The sequence below is a fragment of the Schistocerca cancellata genome, chromosome 3, assembly GCF_023864275.1.
Source record: "Schistocerca cancellata isolate TAMUIC-IGC-003103 chromosome 3, iqSchCanc2.1, whole genome shotgun sequence".
Classification (NCBI taxonomy): domain Eukaryota; kingdom Metazoa; phylum Arthropoda; class Insecta; order Orthoptera; family Acrididae; genus Schistocerca; species Schistocerca cancellata.
Genome location: NC_064628.1, coordinates 270,336,875 through 270,362,997, shown reverse-complemented (window position 1 = coordinate 270,362,997; position 26,123 = coordinate 270,336,875).

Sequence of the window (26,123 nt, the reverse complement as noted above, 5' to 3'; positions counted from 1 at the left end):
AACGAACGAGAATTTTTACTAAAATACGAGAATTTCATGAGCGTTGGTACGAGAATCGCGCTATCTGGATATCACAACCCTGGTCATGAGACGGTCAGTCCATGGCCAATTTCAGACGAGTAACCTTGTGCTGGTTAGAACAACAACAATGCTTCAATTTAACTGTGAAATAAATGTTAAACAATTAGGCCGCGTGTAAAAAACCAATGACAGTGACTGCTCCGTATGTACCTGATTATTCTTCAAGAACTGTGAACTTTGTAGTTAGGTTTCCAGGGTGTATACGACCCAGGTCAACCGGGAGATCTGGGAAAAACTCGGGAATTTTTCCATCCGGGAAAAACCCGGAATTTTTTTTAGAATTCCGGGAATTTTTCGTTGTTTCAGTTTTCAGTTAAATTTTTGTAACATTGACCGGTAAGAACCAATACTCTAATAAAGGATATTACTGTATCTCGCTACTGCAGCAATAAAACATGTAAGAGAAAAAAACGAAAATAAAACTAAGTTGCCAAGGAAATGCGCCATATACAACAACAAAACACGGTGCTCACAAAAGCGTCTGCCAACAGCAAAATGTGTCAATGGCTTTAGGAAGCCTATTTAATGATTCATAACAGCAAATTGCCTCCGATGAGCATGACATCACAACTGCTTACAATACATTCGTTTCAGCAGTTGTGAGCGAGCGCATGTGCAGTTGAGTCGCGTATGAGTAGTACCTTCTCCCGCGTATGGCTACAGAAGTGTAGCAGTTAGCTGTATAAGCAATAGCAGCAAGCAGCCAGATATTACACAGAAAAAATTTTACTGGCGCGCCTAAGCTGTCAGATTCATGCACACGCAGCAGGCCTGGATATAGGGGCTGGGAGCAAACCGGGGTATCTGCCCCTGCCGGCAATTTCTGTGGAGGGGGGGGGCTTGTTTCAAAAAGCGCCTAGCAGCGCACGTCGGTCTATCGGTTATTCGTATGATTTTGAAACGCATCCCTGTTGAATAACAGGTAAGAAAGATTACGTATTATCTTCTCGGTGTATCCAAGAAAATGAAATTTTGGCAGAAAATCTTTTGCCAGGACGCTACACTGGTAAGGGCCAGTTGTACACTCCCCGGCTAGCAGCAGAAGCTCTGTTCTGGGAGTAGTGCGGAAAACGCGCTGTACGAACATATAATAACGCAAACAGGAGAATAAACGGGGGATAACTAAAACGATGACTGTGGCAGTTCAGTCAAGTTAACCGGAGAATAAGTTTTAACCCTGGCAGGAATAGTTACAGAATTAGTGATGACAAGATTGTTTGTTAGAACGAGGAAGGAGAAGAATCGGGTTCATCACACAAATTATGGAAGAATATGACGATTCCAAATTCATATAAAAATTTCGTACTACTACTTTTCGTTCTCATGCATCAGAAGCTAGAGCTTATGAATGAAATGTGAAACTATTTCCTAATATGAAACTTTTTGCTTGTAGTAGGCGTAATAGGCATTTGATATTGGTACTTCATGATTATATTCTGTCGTGTTATAAAAATGACCATTTGTAGTGGAATCTAAGTTACTGTTTACTGTTTTTTGTTTTGTAATCTCTATCTATCTCTAAAATGTATTTTTTTGTAGTGGGACCTAAGTTACTGTTTTTGTTTTGTTTTACGTATTACCATAAATTCTGGCCAAAAGCTTGTAAAATTGACACGTTCCATATCCTGTGATAGTGTCACAACATGGATCACCGGAACAAGAGATAAATAAATAAAAATAAATTGTGCCAAAACAGTGTCGTTTATTCGGTGTGTGTTACAATTCCTGCGATATTATCTAGGAGACAGTGACAAATTACACGTAATCAGATCGAGAAAGCACACCTGTCCTCGTTATTATTAGTATTAATACCTTTTTCTGTATTAGACAACGACATTTGTTTTTTTCATGTAGCAAAACTTTTGACGAATTTTGATGAGCTAATAGATTCTTGCCCAAAAGGAAAGCACGCCATGTAAAGCTGCACTAAGGTTAGTGAGAAAAGGAATGCAAGTACTTAGGGACTGAAGAAATGTGTACTGTCTTGCTTGTCTAATGTCTTTACTGGTTTTATGTATACTATATTTAATTTTATATCACACAAAAGCATTACAAAATGTTACATGGTTGAGTTCCACAGAACAAAATACAGTGACGTGTGATAGAAGAATGCTGTGTGAAGAGGTGCGGCACTACGTTTTGGCACAATTAAGACCAAATAATATGTATTACATTTCCTCAAACACATATGTTTTATGTACCAGACTCTTCAGAAAGATGTGCGCTGCAAAATGGACATATTTTTGAAAAGTTGATTTTTTTTTAATTTTTGGCGTCCTACCTCTAACGCTCAAGGGAGGAGGGGCGCCACTCTCTAGTATTATTCCAGTTCGGAAATATCGTAGATGCGGGGCAGATCTACAGAGCAGTCTTAAGTTGTAATAGGGAGGTGGGTAGTCTCACGTGACCCATGTTTACGTTTAGTAATTTTGCTGTTTCCTTTTCGTTTATTGCTCTCACGTCAAATGAAAACAACCTGATTTTTGTGACTGGGAGTTATTGAGTGAATTAAAATACATTCACATAATTACGGAAGGCTAAAATATGTTATTAGTTTCAGATTTTATTTTATTTTCCCTTTCTGACAGTCAAGCATTATCGCATTGCAGAACAATGAACTTATTTTTGTCGATTTGCTAGAGAAATTTGGCTTTTATTAAGCTTTTCCGCTGAACCAGCCAATTTATTTGAAATGGAGTGTTTAATTCCAGACTATTGGCTAATTTCAATTGATCGCTGAATTTCAGGTCCATTTTTTCATCTTATAGAACGTATGGCATTACGCCATGATAAAGAACCAGACATGTGATAATACAGTACTGGTACTCCAAGAAAACTTGCATCCGTATCTGGACATAGGAATGTGCACTTTAAGCCGAATTATGCATTTTAGTATGGTTCACGAAATTCCCGTGCTCTTGGAGTATCCTCTAATATCTTGTTTCTTTTGTGACATTATGTAAGACGCTTGTTATCTGGCGCTCTCTGGCAACTGCTGAAACGAACCTATTTCTAACAGGTCGCGGGAAAATATTGCGAATGGCAGTTTGAAAAGCGTTACTTTCAAAGTAAATTTCCTTTTACGCAAGATGAACTATGTGCGAGAATGTATGAGGAATTTCTTAAATCACAGAGCGTTTGACTCTCACTTAAAAATCAACTCTTTGACTACGATGATTCAGAATAATTTCGAGCTCAGAAGACCTGACATTTATGTCGTTCTTAAAAATTTTACTGGCATATTTGTGTGATGTAGCTTAAAGTATAACACGCGCAAAAAGGGGCAACATTATATGTGAAAGCTTTTCTTTTCTTGTAACAGCACTACGCATATTAATTTGAACCATTAACTTCTCCTATTTGTGTGTTCTCATTACTTAAGAGTGATGTTGCTATTGGCAAGGAACATAAAGCTATTGGCTGGCTGCATCACATGTCCTATGTTCTGAATAACCGCTGTCGTCGGCTGGCGAGATCACGTGATGTGAGCTATGACAGGCTTACTAAAGGGCATCGCAATCATGATTTCAATGTTTCAGCAAGTAACATGAGGTGTTTGATGGGATTAGAATTTATACTTTCGTAATATGAAAATATGCAGTGTACATGTTGTTGCAGATCAGACATCTTCCGAAAACGTGTTTTTTGCCAGAGTTTTGTTTTCTAAAGTGCCAGGAAATTCTATGCCTGTGTATAAAACCACAACCATTCAAAAGACTGATAAGTTTTACAGTTCCGAGGAAAAGTATACTCTCACTTAACACGGAAAAAGGGTATTTTCACCCAGGAGGAAGTGTACTTTTAACAGGGAATTCTGGGAAAAATCCGGGATTTTTTTTTTCCTCATCCACATATACACCCTGGTTTTCCTGCTCGTAGATGTTCAACAGTAAACTATTGTAGTAGTATGTGGAGTTTCGCCTTCTAAATATTATTGAGGCTTATCGAAAGCTACATAATAGTGCACTGGCCATATAACTGTGTAATATTGGGGGTTGTGCAAAGTGAAAATTAAAGTACTGTAAAACGTAACTGTGCATCTATCGGCTAAACCATTTAAAGTAGTCAGTGTCGGAATCCACAGCCCATTTTTCAGCCAGCCAGTGTAACAATGCAGTATGTTGACACCAAGGAATACTGTGTGAACACAAATTGGTATGATATATGTGGAAGGATTAGTGAAAGTTACTGGCAACTGGAAAATGGTCACACAAATGTGGGCTTTGTGGAGGTCTTTCAGCACCATGATTGGCCCTGAGTAAATACTGCTGTAAGGCATGTTAACACTGAGCTGAACAGGATGCTCCAGACAACGGCAAAACCTCACATAAGTGCTGTTCCAGCTGATGCTATTGGTAAGGGGTGATACACTACACATGGCCTGAACCTAAATAGGAAGGGGAAAGGGAAGTTAGCTCCTCTACTAGCAGATACTGTAAGGGGAGCCACAGTCACACTAGGGATGATACAGTATTGATTTACTGCTATCTCGTATTAAAGTTTTGTCTCACATCATATTAGTCATTTTTCAAATGATAGGCCGGTGACGAATATTGCAGCAGAGATGGCATCAAAAACAATTCTTTCGAATACATATTTCTTTCTGCAGAGGATCATCAGATATATATATATATATATATATATATATATATATATATATATATATATATATATATATATATATATTTAAAAAGAAAGATGATGAGACTTACCAAACAAAAGCGCTGGCAGGTCGATAGACACACAAACAAACACAAATATACACACAAAAATCTAGCTTTCGCAACCAACGGCTGCCTCGTCAGGAAAGAGGGAAGGAGAAGGAAAGACAAAAGGATATGGGTTTTAAGGGAGAGGGTAAGGAGTCATTCCAATCCCGGGAGCGGAAAGACTTACCTTAGGGGAAAAAAAGGATAGGTATACACTCGCACACACACACATATCCATCCGCTGTGTATATGCGGATGGATATGTGTGTGTGTGCGAGTGTATACCTATCCTTTTTTTCCCCTAAGGTAAGTCTTTCCGCTCCCGGGATTGGAATGACTCCTTACCCTCTCCCTTAAAACCCATATCCTTTTGTCTTTCCTTCTCCTTCCCTCTTTCCTGACGAGGCAGCCGTTGGTTGCGAAAGCTAGATTTTTGTGTGTATGTTTGTGTTTGTTTGTGTGTCTATCGACCTGCCAGCGCTTTTGTTTGGTAAGTCTCATCATCTTTCTTTTTAAATATATTTTTCCCACGTGGAATGTTTCCCTCTATTATATATATATATATATATATATATATATATATATATATATATATATATATATATATATAGAGAGAGAGAGAGAGAGAGAGAGAGAGAGAGAGATTTCTTAACGTCATATGAAAAAATACTACTCAGGATAGACTATAATTATTAACAATAATTTGGTTAGTAAAAAGTGTAGTCATCTGGGACTTTGGAATAGTATATAGAATTGTTTCCAGAATGAGAATTTCACTCTGCAGCGGAGTGTGCGCTGATGTGAAACTTCCTGGCAGATTAAAACTGTGTGCCAGACTGAGACTCAAACTCGGACCTTTCGCGGGCAAGCTACCCAAGCAGCTCAGTTGGTAGAGCACTTGCCCACAAAAGGCAAAGGTCCTGAGTTCGAGTCTTGGTCTGGCACACAGTTTTAATCTGCCAGGAAGATTCAAAACTAATTATATTTTTGCTGGCAGATACGGAGACCACAACTGTACCAATGAAACCTTAAATAAATAATAAATGGGCAGATTTATGCCTACACCACATACAAATATTACTGCAAATCAGAACAAGAAGACACGCAGAGACAGAAAAGAGAGAAAAAATTATTGGTAATAGTTGGGGTGTAATTAGAGCAGGTGGTGGATGCCAGCTCGATATGCCGCAATATGCCAGGACCATCCTCTGTGATATGTACAGTTGTAGCTTATCTTCACTGCCAGTGTTTATTAACACTATGTCTTCTTGTTTACACCTCACATAATACTAAGAACACCAATTTTATTTCTTAATGACCAGGCATTTATGTATAAGAGTAATCATGAGTCATCACCACAAAGGGGTAAAGGTGGATTCTTAGGCAGCAGCACATCATTGTCTTCACTTTATACATACTCTTCTGTCATAAGGACATTGCGTTCATACAACAGCAGCTAACTCCTTGATAGCATTGAATCCAGATGCTCCCAGCAAAGTAATTTGTTCAGAACCACCCATAAAAAAATCACTGTTCTGGCAGACTCTCACACAATGACTTCTTTGTTTTCACCCAGATTCTGCGTATTTGTTTTTTGCAATGTTCTACTAATATAATTGAACATTTGTAAAACTGTCCTATGTAAGAAATGTAATTGTTCTCTTTTTCATGGATTTGTCTATGCATTTGTAGCAGTAATAGTAAATATGAAAACATGACCAAAGAATGTGATATTTAAATTTTTAGTCATTGCATGGAATATAAACAAACAGTGATATGCTGAAGTCATGTAATAATACCAGTTAGAGCTTCTCAACTATTTATCATGAAATAAACTAGAACTATTTATTGTATGTGGTTAAAAGACAGTATGACATTCCTCCAGTGCAATTTTTTGTAGATTATGTACAATGTATGTCGTGCACTCATGAAATACTTGTTCATTATCCTGTATGTGCTTTCTGAATTTACCTTGCAGTTCATTTTTATAACAAAAAGTGCACTTAATATCGCATGAACATAGACATCATGCTGCTCTACAGATCAATATATTACATCTAGCTCCAAATAGCTTGGCAGCCACACAGCCCCAGGTGTGTCTATCGTTTTGTTACAAAGGAGTGACCATCTCAGTATTCAGTAAACTGCTGAGCAGTGTGCTTAGTACACTATCAGTAGTTGCATTAATTGTTAATGGGGTGGTTTTCTTATTTACCACTTCAGTCAGTTATATTATTACTCATACTGGGGTGAGCTGTCTGTATGATCTTTTGCAGATTCGCTAACTGAAGCTTAGGAGTTCTGCTTTAGAGTAGGCCTCATTCATTGAACTGAATCCCCCCTACCAGATAGTGCTCACACACAATGAAACCCCCACCACTTCCACTGTACCCACCCATACTATACTATCTGCACAGGTATGGGACAATACTTTACTCTTAACACTCTGCTTTCACATTCAGCTTGGCCACAAGTAACCGAACTGTCACCTAGCCACCCTAACCTTATCCTCTGGTTACACTACAGATCAGTCATCACTACAAAACGCCTATTCAATCTTGTTATGTCAGTGTTCATTTAGGGTGATAAAGTAGGTGTTTACACAACCTGAAAATTAATTTGTATAAGAATAAAGCATCTGAAATGTAGTGTTACAGAAGAATGGTGAAGATTATATGGGTATACCAGATGAATAAATAGGTGGTTCTGAATAAATTTGGTAAGAAGAGAAATAAATAGCACAACTAAAAAATGGGACTGACTGTTAGGACACATCCTGAGGCATCAAGGAATCATCAAGTCAATATGGTACTGAAGGGAAGTGAGTGCGATAAAAATTACAGAGGTGCGCCTAGGTTTGACTACTGTAAGCAGGTTCAAATGGATGTAAGTTGTGCATTATAATAAAATGTAATGGAAGCTGTGCCTTATAACAAAATGTATCCAAGTTTCCTGAATAAATTAATTATGGTTACAGCCAATGATTTTAAGTGTGGTATCCTCATGGACTTGTGCATCTGTACAAATTGTCATGATTGCTTCTAAAGGGTATCAAATATACATCTGTGTCACTATTATTTTCAATTAACTATTCTCAGTTCCAATATTTACTATCAACAAACATTTGATATAATAGACAGTGGATGTAGACCCATTTGTAACATGGTTCCAGCATGTCGAAGAAAGCTATTAAAGAAAAAAAAACACCATCCGAACAGCCCTTGAAGGCCCAACGGTACTGACTGGCTGTTGTGTCATCCTCAGCCCTGTGGATACAGAGGGGCATGTGGTCAGCACACAAATATCCCAGCTGTTGTCAGCTTTCGTGACCACTGTCGCTCTTCTCAGTCAAGCAGCTTCTCAATAGGCCTGACAAGGGCGGAGTGCACCTCATTTGTCAACAGTACTCAGCTGTCCCGGATGGGGACCCATCCAAGCGCTAGCCGAGCCCAAAAGCTCTTAATATCGGTGATCTGACGGGAACTGGTGTTACCACTGCGGCAAGGCCACTGGCCAAGAAAAGCAGTCCCCCGATCTTGTTGGATGGACAGAAAACACACTTGATATTGAGTTTATGGAGGATCCTACTGATTCTGGCAGAAATAGAGCCAGCATAGGGCAGATATGCCACCTTCTTTGCTTCATCTTGGTCTTATTCAGGAATCTGTGGTATAGTGGCTGGTTGGAGTGCCCTCTCAATTTGTCTGTCCATGTATCCATTCTTGGAGAAAACTGTTTTGAGACGTTCTATCTCTGTAGGTAGATTCCCTTGGTCTGACAGGGCACGTGCTCTGTGGGCCAAAGTCTTCAGAACCCCATTCTTCTGTGCAGGGTGGTGACAGCTGCTGGCCTGCAGATATAAATCGGTGTGTGTTGGTTTTCAGTGCACACTGTGGCCAATTGATCCATCTGCTTTCCTCTGGACTAGTACATCCAGAAATGGCAGCTGGCCATTCTTCTCCAGACAACAGCATTGTGGTACTGCCAGCAGACAAAGGGAACTTCACTGTCATCTTGCAGCGGGTGGATTATGATGAGAAAGTACGCCAACTTCTGGAGGACCCTGCATACAGAATTCTGGAGTGTGACCCCACGGATAAGGTGGCCAAGTAGACTAGTGCTCTCTTGAAGGAAACAGGGATGCCCGATAAGATCATCAGACAACTACGGGAAAAAGTGCCAGTGCCACCTAGACTGTATGGTCTACCTAAAATACACAAGGAGGGCGTGCCCCTACGTCCTATTGTCAGTAATATTGGGGCACCTACGTACACAACAGCCAAGTACTTGAAAGGTCTCCTGTCTCCATATGTGGGGAAATGTATTCACCACATCCGCAACTCAGAAGATTTCCTGCAACGCCTCAAGCAACTGCACATCACAGATTCGGACATTATGGTTAGTTTTGATGTGGTATCGCTGTTCACCAGGGTCCCACTGAAGGACTCACTAGAACTGATTGCAGAGAAATTTGACGGTGCTCTGTTGGACCTGCTTCAGTCATACACTGACATCCACGTATTTCCTGTACAGAAACCAATATTACGAGTATACTGAAGGTGTAGCTATGGGCAGCCCACTGTCCCCTGTGGTTGCCAACATGTTTATGGAGAGTTTTGAGGAGAGGGCATTGGAGACAGCCACATTTAAACCCACATGCTTCTTTAGGTATGTGGATGACACCTTCGTGATCTGGCCACATGGGATGGACAGGCTCAATGAGTTTCTTGAACATCTTAACTCATGCCACCCTAATATCAAGTTCACCATGGAACTGTAGAAGAATGTCCAGCTGCCATTTCTGGATGTACTAGTCCAGAGGAAAGCAGATGGATCAATTGGCCACAGTGTGTACCGAAAACCAACACACGCCGATTTATATCTGCAGGCCAGCAGCTGTCACCACCCTACACATAAGAATGGGGTTCTGAAGACTTTGGTCCACAGAGCACGTGCCCTGTCAGACCAAGAGAATCTACCTATAGAGATAGAAAGTCTCAAAACAGTTTTCTCCAAGAATGGATACATGGACAGACAAATTGAGAGGGCACTCCAACCAGCCACTATACCACATGTCCCTGAAGAAGACCAAGATGAAGCAAAGAAGGTGGCATATCTGCCCTATGCTGGCTCTATTTCTGCCAGAATCAGTAGGATCCTCCATAAACACAATATCAAGTGTGTTTTCTGTCCATCCAACAAGATCGGGGGACTGCTGGGGAGTGTCAAAGACGATCTGGGGTTACGAAAACCAGGGATTTACAATATACTTTGTCAATGTGGCATGTCCTACATTGGCCAGACGACAAGAACTGTGGAGATCAGGTGCAAAGTACATCAGAGGCACACTAGATTAAGACAGGTGACTAAGTCAGCCATTGCTGAACACTATCTAGAACTAGATCACGCCATGAAGTATGAGGATACCAAGATTCTAGCACAAACACCCAGATTTTGGGACAGTGTTATAAGAGAATCGATAGAAATTAAAATGGCTGACGATCTTATGAACCGTGACACAGGGTACCAGCTAAGCAGAGCCTAGTATCCGGCTCTGGAATTGTTAAAGGAGCAACGGGGCCAGCTGCAACACTACACAAACAGAAGAACCAGAGACATGGAGATGGAAAACGAGCCCCTGACGGACTGCCAGGCGCACCAGACCGAAGATGGAACACCCAGAAGTGGGACTGGTGGGCGCGGACCACAGAGGGAACATCCAGAGCCGCAGCGGACGAAAAACGGAGCGGCAACGCTCCAACAGGTCGTGGTGAGCGGGCGCGGACCGCAGGGGGAACGCTTGGTACCCCAGACCGTAAATGAAACCCCCAGGAGCGGGTTTGGTGGGCGCGGACCGCAGAGGGAACACCTAGAACCGCAGCGGACGGAGAATGGAGCAGCAACGCTCCAGCAGGTCGCAGGGAATGGGAGCGGACCACAGAGGAAGCGCCTGCAGCCGTTGGTGGAGGGGGAAGGCCATAGGCATAAATACTGGACCAGGTCCACTTGAGGAGCAGTCTCAAGTCGCACCTGATGAAGGTCACGAGCTACGTGACCGAAATATCGTGCAAGTATGACGCTGATATCCGGCAGAACACCCGACAACCCAAGATGTCAAATGGTTCAAATGGCTCTGAGCACTATGGGACTTAACATCTATGGTCATCAGTCCTCTAGAACTTAGAACTACTTAAACCTAACTAACCTAAGGACATCACACAACACCCAGTCATCACGAGGCAGGGAAAATCCCTGACCCCGCCGGGAATCGAACCCGGGAACCCGGGCGTGGGAAGCAAGAACGCTACCGCACGACCACGAGCTGCGGACCCCAAGATGTCATTAGATCGCCGGGAAAGCCTGAAGAGTGGATATATGTTGTCTAATTCTGATAAATGCCTGTTTGGTTGAAAGCTTTGTTTGACAATCTTTTGTTGTGCCTAACCATTAATCAGCGTATCCACTATACAGGGTGTCCCAGCTATCTTGTCCACCCAAAACATCTCTGGAACAATAACAGTTATTGGAAAACGACTTTCACCGATATCAATGTAGGGCTGGTGCCCATGAATGTACACATTTGGAAACATTCTAAAACGAAAGCATATGTGTTTTTTAACACAAACTTATGTTTTTTTAAATGGACCTCCTATATTTTTTCTTCAGCAATCCATAGCATGACAAAGCACATACACAATGGCGTTGATTGCATCGCAATATTCCCATTACATCCCAAGATATTAAGACACGAAGTTGACGCTTGAAATACCCGACATGCGGTGCTAGCGCACGTCCTGAGGCTCAGGCGTGAACCACATGCTGCCCGTAATTGTGATGTGATTCACATGCGTAATCACACTTTCATACTTATCAAGAGGTCCGAAACAAATAATACGGTCTGCTGCCATCCTGCATTAACGTCGTACATTCCATCAGGTATTTATCCCATAGGCTAGGGGTGATGCGGTTCTGTAACATATCTGTGTACCGCAACGTTAGTCACAAAGTTAACTTCACTTATCTTTAATCCATTACTAAAAAGGTAATGCCGTTCAATGTTAAAACTTTACTTTACTGTAGATCTAGCGCAAGTGACAGTTAATCATTCACTCGTAATAGTAAAATTCATGTTGATGGTTTTAGTGAAACGAGCAAGTGGACTAAAAGTTTTACCGTTGTTTAGGTAAAAATGTTTTGATTTGGGAAGTTCAGGTAGGACATAGAAGATGAATGTAAACATGTTTAACCAATTAGTTTTATTATCACATAATTATCAATGTTATGTTTATCTAATGGGTTAAATGACAAATTGTTGCAAACAAATGTTTCTTAACATCACTGGGTAAAATGGCCCTTTGTAGAAACTTCCACTGTGATACCAGCACTACGTACCAAACATTGCGTTCACATCTCATGCTCAAAGTGATGCCCATTGGCTTGCAAACATAGGGTCACTCTGCGGATGAAGGATGCCCTACTTCGTGCTACTGTTTCCTCTTTGATGGCTGTACAAGCATCAATAATGCGTTGCTTCATGTCCTCTGGTGTTGTTGGTTCATGTTGGTAAACAGCATCCTTCACTGCTCCCCAAAGAAAATAATCCAGCGGTGTAAGGTCCGGAGATCGGGCAGGCCACCTAACTGGGCCACCTTGTCTAATCCACCTACCAGGGAACTTACGGTTCAGAAGTCGTCGTGCTCGTAAGGCGTTATATGCAGGGCATCCGTCATGCTGATACCACATGACCATTCTCCAGTTCACAGGTACGGTGTCCAAGAAAACAGGAAGATTGTGTCGTATAAATCTGGAGTGTTGTCTGCCATTTCGGAAACCATTTATAAAGAAAGGTCCGATAATGGTATCTCCAATAATCCCACACCAAACATTAACTTTCCATGAACGTTGATGCTCTACCTGACGGAGCCATTTTGGATTGTCTGCGGACCAATAATGCATATTCCTCATATTGACAATTCATTTGTTGGAGAATGACGCCTCGTCGGTAAAGAGAACATCTGCAAAAAAATTTGGATTAGTCAGAAGTTTTTGCTGAGCCCACCGACAAAATGTTACCCCATTGCGGAAGTCATTTCCATGAAGATCCTGGTGTAAATGAACATGGTAAGGATGAAATTTATGACGTTTAAGAATACGCTGTGCACTTGATTTCGACAAACCAACTTCACGTTCAATTTGACGTGGCTGACTTGAGGATTCACAGCTATGGTAGCGAGCACAGCAACTTCAGCACGTGTTCTAGGACGATGTCGAGGTCTTGGATTTAAGCTTCCCGTTTCACGTAGACAAGATGTGAGACGACCAAACATCCGGCGCGAAGGCGATGGCTTGTCAGGGAATCGTCTTCTGTACAGTCGTTCGGCCTGAACAGCATTTCGTCCACCTACAACAGGGTACAGTACAGGTATGTAGAGTAGGGTAGAAAACAGACATATTAACCTAATAATCATAATGTTCGCTAACAGTTCTATCAACAAACAAGCAGTCTCATAACGTATTTCCCGTCAACGTACATTCTCCATAGATCAACAGCATTTCTACCATATCTTCATGTATGTACATCACATTATACTGTACAGTATAAGTTCTACAACACAACGTTTATTCACAATGTGTACTATTCCGTGCCGTCACGAGATTACTCTGATGCACGACTACACCGGCAAGTGGTGTACTGCACGCCAAAGCAACAACAAATGGGATGCTCGGAGGGTAGTGGAGTACAGGAGTTTGCATGGGTCACAAATCATAAACAAGGCGAAGTGGTAACTGTGGCAGTAGTGGGAACTACGTTGGACACTTGACTGGGTAGAGCCAGGTCCTGCGCGACAGGCACAATGGGTCATATAACGCATTAGATAAACCTTATTTTGGGTGTGCAGGATAAATAAGACAACCTGACTGGTGTACACCGATCGGTACTGGTTCATATTGTGTACGTAGATACGTAAAACGTGCAAGAGGGAAACCATTATGTGCTTATGAGTGTTGATGGCAGCAGACCGTATTATTCGTTTCGGACCTCTTGATAAGTATGGAGGTGTGATTACACATGTCAATCACATCGCAATTACGGGCAGCATGGGGTTCACGCCTGAGCCTCAGGACGTGCGCTAGCAGCGCATGTCGGGTGTTTCAAGCGTCAACTTCGCGTCTCAATATCTCGGGATGTAATGGGAATATTGCGGTGCAATCAACGCCATTGTGTATGTGCTTTGTCATGCTATGGATTGCTGAAGAAAAAATATAGGAGGTCCATTTAAAAAACATAAGTTTGTGTTAAAAAACACATATGCTTTCGTTTTAGAATGTTTCCAAATATGTACATTAATGGGCCCCAGCCCTACATTGATGCCGGTGAAAGTCGTTTTCCAACAGCTGTTATTGTTCCAGAGATATTTTGGGTGGACAAGATAGCTGGGACCCCCTGTATAATGGGTAGCACCTATCCTTTTTATAATATTGTCAAACAATCTTCCTTATTTTATTGCTGTGAGATGACAAAGCAATCCAGATGTAGTCAGTGTGACTATTTTAAACCAGACAATTGCTTTTCTTATTATAACCAGTGCTTGATTTGTGATGGATTACCATACTGATACGTCTGATACAAAACCATTAAAATGATGTTTTAATACATTAATAAAAAACAGTCCATGGTAGGTCACAGTACTGGTACTACTATTTTTTTTACAAATCAAGCACTGGTCATAATGGTTGCTACTTCTGCTTGTTCTATTTCTTCAAGATCATGTCATATCCAAAATGGCAAACCAAACAACATATCTAGAAGAACTAAGTGTTCATTTTCAGAGCCCATTATGTACTCTCACAGGCTGATCAATCTGAAGTTACAAGCAGAGGAGAGGTGATGTGTGGAAAGAATCAAAGGAAAAGAACTGAACACACGACAAATAAGAAGCTGCATATCATTGGCTGAGTGTGTTACAATTGGCTCATTATACCTTATTCTAAACATATACAGTGAATCTTTGCTGAGGTTTCTAGGACAGATGAATATTCAGTATTTTTTCATCCCATTCACATTGCTGGAAGTTATGCAGTCAAAGGACTGGTTCAGTAAGATCTGACTGCATACCCAGAACTTCATGGAATATTTCCTCACAACAAGAGAGAAATGTAGGTTCAAGTCGCAGTCTGGCAGAAATTTTCATGTCACTAATAGGTATTACATTTGTACCTAATACTGCTGATGTCTAACAGTTCACAGTAAGCAAATGAATGTAGAGTAATTGAACATATTATAACAAAACATTCAACATTCCATGCAGAGCCAATCACAAAATATTTTAATTTCATATTTTTCACCATACACACAAATGATATAACATTATGCAATGATTCTGTACTTACTTTCTCTGGGTGGGGATGGGAGCAGGGATTGTGAACAACACACATATAAAATGGGACAATATAACATATGTAAAAGACACAACTCATCTTGCAATAAACAAACTTATTTTACTGCAGTTGTTTTTAACATGTCATACCAAAAAAATCACATTCATTGCAACAGTAACTCCAACGCAAGAGATACAAGTGTCATCCACTTCAATAAAATTATATGACAGCGGATTTTCACAGTGGAATGTAAACTGTTTTATTTTATTAAGGTGTATCTCTGATGTTACTATTGACAGTGCCATAACATTAATTTGGCACAGATGGTAAAATATAAAATAATGATCTTTGGGATATGCCATGGCCTATCCTTAGTAACCATCCCAAAAAATATAGGGTTCTGGCAGAGAACGTTTGGTTGTACAATCCTGTAGTTCTGGTGTGGTACTGGATTTGTGATGTGTTCCTGAAAATAAATCAAACGTATACTGAATGAATTGTCTAATACTTTTTGGTAGAACCTGGCAGTATAGAAAACATCAAACATAAGTAGAATATCATCACTACATGTCAAATTAGAAAAGTATTAAGTATGTACTGATTGGTAACATGAATTTTGTATGTAGAGTACACCACGCTGTCGCCAGTGATATACAAATCAACATCCAAAGAGATACCCATGAGTAAAATCTTCTACATCTGAACAAATATTAAGTTGTCAAATGTTGAAGCACATATCCAGCTAATCTGATCACACATCGCATAAAAATTGTAAGTGCGAAGCTGGAGATAGATACTAGTGTTTAACAACTGTCATTTTTTGGGTGCATCTTCAAGGCATTAAGCATTCTCACAGCACCTCCACAATATATACATTTACTAATGTGGCATGACATAAATAAACAACCACAATTTCAAAAGAATTGTGATGTCTTCCACTCACTGGCAATAATGACATCACTGCAAAACAAGTGAGGGGTGTGTTCGGGTTGATTGCACCAATAATCACACCCCTTTAGCAGTAGTTCATTTATTAAACTTAACACATCCAAGAATCACAAAGAACTGAACTGAACATGGCAGAACAGCCAAAGATAATGCTTAGAGTCCAAAGATGAATGCACATCGATGTTGGTGTCGATTTCATCGGCGCCACACAAGTATTCACCCAAAAATCGAGCTCACAAAATACTCAAAATTTAACAAAAAACTTACAAATATGAAAACTATTGGTGTTGTAAATTTCACGTGACCTATACATCTTAAATGAAGACCTCAATACCAGTAACCCTTACAGAACTCATAAACTCATCACAATTTTCACTTGAACTACACAGCTCCAACAAAGCCCTCGATACCACGAACCAACCACTCTAAAACAACTTCACTTCACCCACAAAGCTCAAGCAAAGCCCTAGATACAACACTTTCACTTACTCTGTCTAAACCAAAGTTCTCAGTACAACAAACCAAACCATGTTCACATGACTAATATCCTAAACAACGATGGTATATCAGTACACATGATACCTACCAATAACAATCCAACAATTACCGAACACTAACAAGGAAATCCCGAAAATTCATGAAAACTTTCACCACCACTAATTTCAGTATACACAAACAATTTCGCCCAACAAGCAATGAGCTACTCATAAATATCTATATCTTCTTCACCACAGAAGACAAATATTAAATCTCCAACCACAACACACGGCACTAATATTTCCAAACATAAAAATGAATCCATCAGCTAAAATATGCAAATTCATAGTAACTCACCAGAAAGCCAGCACAAATTATTTCAGTACCAACATGAAACATTCAGTTCATGTCACACTACTCACTAACAAACATACAGCTCAAAAGAGAGCCATCAAATACTACAACACGCAATGTACAAATACAAAGACTCAAAAACATCAAGGCCCACCATGACATTACAGGTCAAAGCAGATGGTTGTAGCATCAGCATCTGACCTTGTGCAAATAACCTCACATTAGCCTCAGGTAGAAAATGGTGATGAGGCAATGACTGCCAATTGACAAGAAAACAGGATTAAATTATCAAGAATGAAACTCAATTACTGTCAGAACATTTGTTCAGAGTTTGCATCATTTTGGAACAACCCAAAAAGGCCAGTACTGCCTGCTTTGCACTTAGGAGATCTTTCTCTCACTGTACTGGTCCACAAACAGAATACTTCTGTTCAATCTGTCCTACAACACTTTCTTTCTAAGCAGCGCAGCTAAGATCTAAAAATTGTCCATTCTAACAATGAAATTCTAATACTTACATCCTAAATCATTTACTCCCTAATTGTCCTTATGATTAATAGTGAAGAGTGAATTTATTAGACACTTATTTGATTTACGAATTTTCTGAATGTCAGACGAGACATTCATTCCCTTACATGCTATTTCAGCACCTTATTTTGCAAATGCGGATTTCCCACAGTATCTACAGTTTTGCTGCATTTATCTGTTTTTAGCGAGTTTCATCGCTACATAATACTTCAGTGACTAAAAATAAAGTCCAACGACTCCATTAATTAACATCTCAAAATGTTTAAACGAGAGTTACATTTGAAGAAGCCTTCCAACAGCCACTACAACAGTACTAAGTTGCATACAACACAGCTATGCAACTAAATCTGACGTTTATAACATTCATGAGTACAGCACTACATGTGCAGCTTGAATACATACGTCACAGTATTAAATAAATCCTATACATTTATATTCTATGAGAAAATACGATATTCTGACCACAATCATTTTAACCGATCAGCTTGTTTGCCTCCCAGAATGCGAATGTATATTACGTTTCTTGTTGTCTCTCCAAGAATTTTGCGTTCCGCTTTTCGTCTCTTAGAAATCACAATACCACAAAGCCTATTACTGAGTTACTAAAAAAGTTCACACGGCATCCACCACCTCGACGCAAACAATAACAGACACAGATTTTCTGCGCACCAATAATTTCGTCTTCTAAGATAATACTCGCAACGCCTTCAAATGGATGTGGTAACTTCTGTGAGCTACATCACTTCCCGTGTTTCGCTGTTGCTAGAGTCTAGTAAATTTTGAGGTTACGAGTGTTCCCAGAGTGTAGACAAACTGAAATGTGAAGTGGTGAACGGAGAATAATGATCACTTTATAGAGGTCTATGCTTTGCATAGGTGTTTGTGGTATTTCAGTGACGCTGATTACAAAAATAAGCAACATATTGCTGCTCCTGAGACCATCATGTGCGATGAGAACACAGATAGTTTGACAGTATCGGAACTGCAGGGCAAAACTTATTGAATCAGGAGCACATATACAGCCGAATTACGAAAAATACAAGCAAATGTAGTTCTAGATGTGGAAATCCCATCGTTGGAGTTGGCCGACTTTTTTTTGTTTTTTGTTTTTTAGGGGAAATTGTTGCCAGGAGGGAAGGCTACAAAAATCAAGAAGCTGCATTCTTTATTCAATATTTATCTATTCAAAACGTCGCAGCAGTGCTCACCATTGACATATGTTTGAGTTTTGAAATATTTCCACTGAACAGATCTATCTCCAAGAGAGTAGTTTGCAAAACATTGTCTTCCTAATGCGGCCTGCTTCGAATAATTACTGCTGTCTATGTTAATGACTGTTACTGTTAATGTTAATAATTATTGGTGTTGATGAAAAAGCGTCATCAGCAATAAAACCGCATCTTATAGCATGCCGAGTGTTCTTGATTGCTCAGATGGAAACCCAGTTCTAGGCAAAGAAGGGAAAGCAGAAAGGTAGAAGGAGTATATAGGCGGTCTATACAAGGGCGATGTTCTTGAGGACAATATTATGGAAATGGAAGAGGATGTAGACGAAGATGAAATGGGAGACACGATACTGCGTGAAGAGTTCCTACGGAACACTGAAAGACCTGAGTCGAAACAAGGCCCCGGGAGTAGACAACATTCCATTATAACTACTGATAGCCATGGAGGAGCCAGTCCTGACACAACTCTACCATCTGGTGAGCAAGATGTATGAGACAGGCGAAATTCCCTCAGACTTCAAGAAGAATATAATAATTCCAATCCCAAAGAAAGCAAAAAGCTGCAAAATACTAACGCGAATTCATTACAGACGAATGGAAAAACTGGTAGAAGCCGACCTCGAGGAAGATCAGTTTATATTCCGTAGAAATGTTGGAACACGTGAGGCAATACTGACCCTACGACTAATCTTAGAAGAAAGATTAAGAAAAGGCAAACTTAAGTTTCTAGCATTTGTAGACTTACTGAAAGCTTTTGACAATGTTGACTGGAATACTCTCTTTCAAATTCTGAAGGTGCAGGGGTAAAATACAGGGATCGAAAAGCTATTTACAATTTGTACAGAGAGCAGTTGGCAGTTACAAGAGTAGAGGGACATGAAAGGGAAGCAGTGGTTGGGAAGGTCTGAGACAGGGTTGTAGCCTCTCCCTGATGCTATTCAATTTGTATATTGAGCAAGCAATAAAGGAAACAAAAGAAAAGTTCGGAGTAGGTATTAAAATCCATGGAGAAGAAATAAAAGCTTTGAGGTTCGCGGATGACATTGTGATTCTGTTTGAGACAGCAAAGGACTTGGAAGAGCAGTTGAACGGAATAGGCAGTGTCTTGAAAGGAGGGTATAAGATGAACATCAACAAAAGCAAAACGAAGATAATGGAATGTAGTCGAATTAAGTCGGGTGATGCTGAGGGAATTAGATTAGGAAATGAGACACTTAAAGTAGTAAAGGGAGCAAAATAACTGATGACGGTCGAAGTAGAGAGGATATAAAATGTAGACTGGCAATGGCAAGGAAAGCGTTTCTGAAGAAGAGAAATTTGTTAACATCGAGTGTTAATTTAAGTGTCAGGAAGTCGTTTCTGAAAGTATTTGTATGGAGTGTAGCCATGTATGGAGGTGAAACATGGACGATTAATAGTTTAGACAGGAAGAGAATAGAAGCTTTCGAAATGTGGTGCTACAGAACAATGCTGAAGATTAGATGGGTAGATCACATAACTAATGAGGATGTACTGAATAGAATTGGGGAGAGAGGAGTTTGTGGTACAACTTGACTAGAAGAAGGGATCGGTTGGTATGACATGTTCTGAGGCATCAAGGGATCACCAATTTAGTAGTGGAGGGCAGCGTGGAGGGTAAAAATCGTAGAGGGAGACCAAGAGATGAATACACTAAGCAGATTGAGAAGGATGTAGGCTGCAGTAGGTACTGGGAGATGAAGAAGCTTGGACAGGATGGAGTAGCATGGAGAACTGCATCAAACCAGTCTCAGAACTGAAGACCACAACAACAACAAATTGTCAAAGTTTTATAAAGTTCATAACCAAGTGCTATTTCATAAGACGTCAGAGTCATCTGAGAGGTGGTGTGTTTGCATCCCTCGAAATTTGATTGAACATCTTCTGTGGTAGACTCACATTTCATGGGGTCACTACGGACCAGAGAAATGTAAAAGGAAAATCTCGACTTACTGTTATATTCCGAATCTACATCAGAGAATCCATAAATTATTGAGAAACTGTGTCATCTGGCAAAAGGCAAAATCCTTAAACATTTCCTGGACAATTTTTCCAAGCACATAAGACTGTACACAGTGAAATCGTTTTGTGCAAATCCGATAATTTGTCGCATTGAAAATGATTATTTTCCACGATTCGGCGTTCCTGAATCGATCTTGTCCGATAACACTTCAAATTTCACATCACGCCCGTGGCTTGCATTTCTTGCTCCCCATGGAATCAAACAAATTTTGATATCCCGGTTTCTGCCGCAATCGAATCCGACAGCAAGAATCTTCAAAGAAATTAACAGATTTATAAGGACGTACATTCCGAAAAAGCAATCTAAGTGGGTAGACTTCGTAACACCTTTCAAACACATTGTAAACCACCTTCCTCATCTGTCGACCGGATTCACGCCACATGAGTTAATGTCAAGATCAAAAGTAAGGAATGAGTGGATAGACCCCCTTCCAAAGTTACAAGACAACGAATTGGACCTAGATGCAAAAATCAGGCAAGCTCTCATATCATTGACAACGTATGCTAACCTCCGAAAAAAGGCATTTGATAAGAAGGTAAACAGAGTTATCGATTTCACAGAAGCAGAAAAGGTATTAGTCAGGACTCACTTTAAACCATCCCTGTTCTTAAAGAAGAATCGTAAGTGGCAACACATTTATGAAGGTCTCTTTGTGATAATGAGAAAACCACACATCGGTAACTATTTGTTATCTGACCCTGCCACGAATAAAATCAAAGGATTGTTCCACCATCATGATTTATGAAAATTTTATAACGCCAAGAACTGAGTTAATTTAAGCTGTAAGAAAATTCTAAGGTATTGAAGATCAGGATTAACCAATGAGTGACGAGAACTGAACTGGACTGACTACGGACGTTAACCGGTGCTAAAAGGAAACCTTATGTATTAAAACAATGTGTCTGGAAAATAAAATACAGAATACGTTGTAGACAAGTATTTATATGAAAAATCTTTATGTAAACAGGAGGACATGTCCTAGAGGCGATTTCCAATTTTAGTTATAAGTTAGTATGTAAGAAAAATGATGTACTCCAGAGATATTAATTAGCCCCGAGGTACTAAAATGAGGAAAGAGGAAAGAGTGAATAATGCACTTCTCTCGCTAAATAGTAAATATAAAAATGATGATTATGTGATCTTAGTATTAGTAAGTGAAATTTAATCGAGGACAAATTAATGACCTGTTTTGAAAGAAAATACTTAACGTCCAGACAAAGGAGGAGAGTAGTGTGAAAACATTCTATTCCATGACGCTATTCCCTAATTTCAAATGTGAAGTAAATAAGGCACCACCTGTTAGCGCAAAACAGTCGGTAGATTTAACTTGTAAGTTCCAGCACAGTGCTGTGCCAGCGATAAAATAACATCTCTTTGAAGTAAACAGATACCTAGGATAAAGAATGAACAGTTTGATAACGCAGTGCAATTGTCCTAAAATGACCTGACGTTAACCTTACGTAAAAGCGTGATTGAATAAAAAGGAAGTTTATTATATAACGCAAAGTAAAACGAATCCAGACTATAAACCTGAGTAAAAGAACATATGAGTATCATGGTTCATTATGGCAAATTCACGGTACTATAGAGCATTAGGAATACTGCAAATTCACAAGCTAGCAGCAAATAGAATAAGAATCTCGCCCAAGTTTCACAGATCGCCACAGCAGCAAACAACAACACTCTAGTGAGAGGCTTATATTTACAAATGATAATTAATACCCAAATGTGTAATGCATAAACTTGACTTAGTCTAAGGAATGAACAAAGAGCAGTAAGCAAGCTGCAGCAAGATACATATTAGATATACAAGCTTGAAGTGATAGATTTTATTTTTAAGTGCGCACTTGTTTTCTCTGTGATTATTGAATCCCTTTCCTAAGCGCAAATCCTTTAAGACCCTTGATCCTATCCACTCCCCAGGATCAACTTGTAAATATTTATGTGTGCTTGGGAAGTGAGGCACTACCTACAAAAATGAGTAGGTTGGCGACGCGCAAATTGCTTTTGTTTTGTGCAATGTAAATTAAATTTTCGACCTCGTTGAGGAGTAATTTAAATTCTGTCGACGATCCGCGAGTAGGCCCGCTTTGCCCACTTTTTTCCGACTGTTTGTATTTCTACACGAAATCCAGAGGCCGATTTGCTATTTTCAAATCTGTCCTCGAATTTTCTTTAAAGAGAGAGAAATTTTGACATAAATGAAGCACCACTCACAAGTCATTAAATAAGAAGATCATTAAAAATGTATTGGGCCTACAAAATGAATGAGCAAGCGTGATAAAGATTACTATGAATGAAATTAATTTATAAAGGAGATTGGAATGAATTTGGTCAAAGAAAAAGGACTTTTAATAGCTTACCTGAGACTGTAGGCATAAATGGTAAAAGAAAAGACTAATTAAGAAACAATTGTTCTGATTCAAAGTAGTCAATTACATTATTTCTAGATTTAAATGAACTCTTGTAAATTTTAGTATGTAAATCAACTTGTAAACACAGTGTGATGTTATGAAGTGAGAATTTCATCGAATACAACGTTCATGCAGACGCTCACCACAGTGCAAGTGAAGTTGTAAAGGTCGACGATTTTCAGTGGCAGTATTCTACTGCACCATATGTGTGAAAAATTCATTGATGTGTGCAGTGTGTCATAATCAGTGTCATTCCACACATGCAGTTGCAGCGATAGCTACCACTTACCTGTGAATCCGTAACTGGATAGTGGACAGGAAGTGATGTGAGGCAGTTTCGGTGGCACAAGCTCCCTCCAGCAATCTAAAAAGCGAAAAGCCACGACCCGACGAACAAAAGCGACGCACGACACCTCAAACGCGAAATCAACGCTCTGCAAGTAAGCTCGGGTCACGTGCCCACGCAGATTGAATTTCAAGACCGCTCGCAACACTGGAGGCAGACAGCCCCCATGTGACGAAATTATGTAAACGTTCAACCGCCAACAGCAGTTGCTGTGCGCTACATTCTGTAGCAAAAACATTGACACCCAGTACTGAAAACATTTTTGTATGTATCATAAACCTTCTGAGAGATTACGAAGATAGAGAAGTTAGCGTAATTAGTATAATGACTGATTATACACAGAGATAAGTCACAAGGTCACCTCTAAACACTGTTGAAATGTAAACTGTAATGAGAGGTCACGATGAGAATGAAAATAAGCACACGAAAATACGTCAAAGGATCCGATCCTTCCTATATCCCATCCCACATGTACCTAAGATTAGTTTTGGAAGCTATTCTAATATAAGATATTTTATCTGTTTCATAGGTGAAATAATTCGGAGAACCACTCTCGAGCCCTGAAAGTGAAAGATACGGACTTCCTTGTCAAAGCCATCACCAGTGGACGCTCTACAATCCAAGTCTATCATAAATAGTGTATGTGCGACGAAAATAAATGTATAATTAAGTGCGATAACAGACACAGCAATCAACTGACAAGATGATGACAATATAATGAATACAGTCAAAACAGAAAGTTGTGTACCAGTTGTGATAGTCAAATTACTTTTGCAATGATGAAAAATGAAGTGTGACTCTTTTTGCTTATAAATTTTTTAAATATGTGTACTTATAGCCTTAATTTTAAGTATCATCAAGAAAGACTGAATCCATACAAAGACTGATAGAAACACAGAACAAATTCACAATGATCCACCGTCAGTAATTACAAATTGAAACGTTAATTCTTTTATTGTGGAATGAATGTGAAATGAAAACTTTTAATAACCTGTATGTTACACCCGAAAATTACAAATATTCCAATGGGCATGAGGATGAAATTAATACCTTCGGTATTCCTTCCCTCCTCATGGGAGGCAGTGTAGTATTAATAATTTTCGCCTCACAAACATTAATATACGCTCAATAGTACACGCCTGATGGCTTGAAGTTAGCGAACAATTGTAAAGTAAAAGAAATGAACCACTGCATAGCAGCGACAGAATCTATTATTCTTTATCTTTGCCGTTCTTGCGCGGTGCCTGTAAATCTCTATGTACATGTATCGATTAATGATATAAAAAAGAATTCTGTTGTTTCAAGACAAATGAAGCATTTGACGCGTCACCTTTTACTGTTTGTATTCTATGAAAGGCGGACGCGGACTTGTTGCGTTCCGCAACGGTATTTCATATTTCATGTGAAAATATTGAGTGAATATGCTAATTGTTATTTTTCCAATCAGAAAACGTGTAGTTTCTTGTAACTGATTGCGAACAGACAGCATCAAGAGGACATTTTGACTGTTATGTATAAAGTATTTAATCACAATGGTCATCTATTGTAATTTAATATGAAAAGGTACGTAGCATTAAACAATGGTCAAAGATAAGTGTGCTTATTTTAGTAAATTAATCTTGATGTTTCCATCTCCTCATTTACTCAATTGATAATTATTTTGTGTTAGTTCATCACCAGAAATTACGATCACGCTGATGGGCCGAACGCAGCATGAAGCAGAAGGAACATTATTGTTTTCCTATTATTTCTTAACCAACTTTTTTTGTTAATTGTGTAGTGTTGCATTTCTTTTAAAGTCTATAAATCTTCTGGTCCCTTAGTGTTGTTCCGGGTATGGCTAGATCGCGAATATAAAAATGCACATAAATGATAATGTTTCTCTTATTCAGGCATTTAATGCTCAACGTATGTTATAATAGTGTAATCAGTCCCTGATTCTGTTGCCGAGTGGCCCACCAAAATATTCACTTTTTCGACATTAAAAAAAATAAAATAAAATAACAATTCTTTTTCTTTTTGCCCCCCAAGAGCAACGCTACATGTACTGTTGAGAAAATGGTATCACCAGAAGCTTCGATTGCAGCTGTTCTTCGTTGGTGTCCTTTATGGGACCACGGAAACGACTGTCGTCACAACTGATTCATTTTGGACAAGTCACGTGATGAGGTGGCAGCATAATTAAAGACTATAAGTACAGAATGTATTTCATTATTGTCTTATGTATTTCATTCTTCTAAAACGAATGGCGATAATACAGTTTAAGTAGCATAGCTGAGAAATACGTGAAAATCGTGTTTTCTTATGTGGGAAAAAGTTTGAAAGCTGTCTCGTTTGGACAGCTTCATTTGATGGCCTGTTAGAGTTTCGCCCCGTCTGATAAAAGCCTTGCATAGAGCGTTCGATGTCTACTGTATGTTGCTCATAGATACTCAGGGACCCTTGTAGATCAATGACAGTGGTGTGGAGAACATGTATATTTCACAGTATCGTCAGCAAATTCTGGTGAACTTTCTGTTGGCTTCCAAAATATGCTCCACTTAGCGCTCGTTATTCCAAAAGCACGTTCTGTCGTTGTGGTCTGGAGAAACGTCTGTTGAAATATTCACTCCATGAATC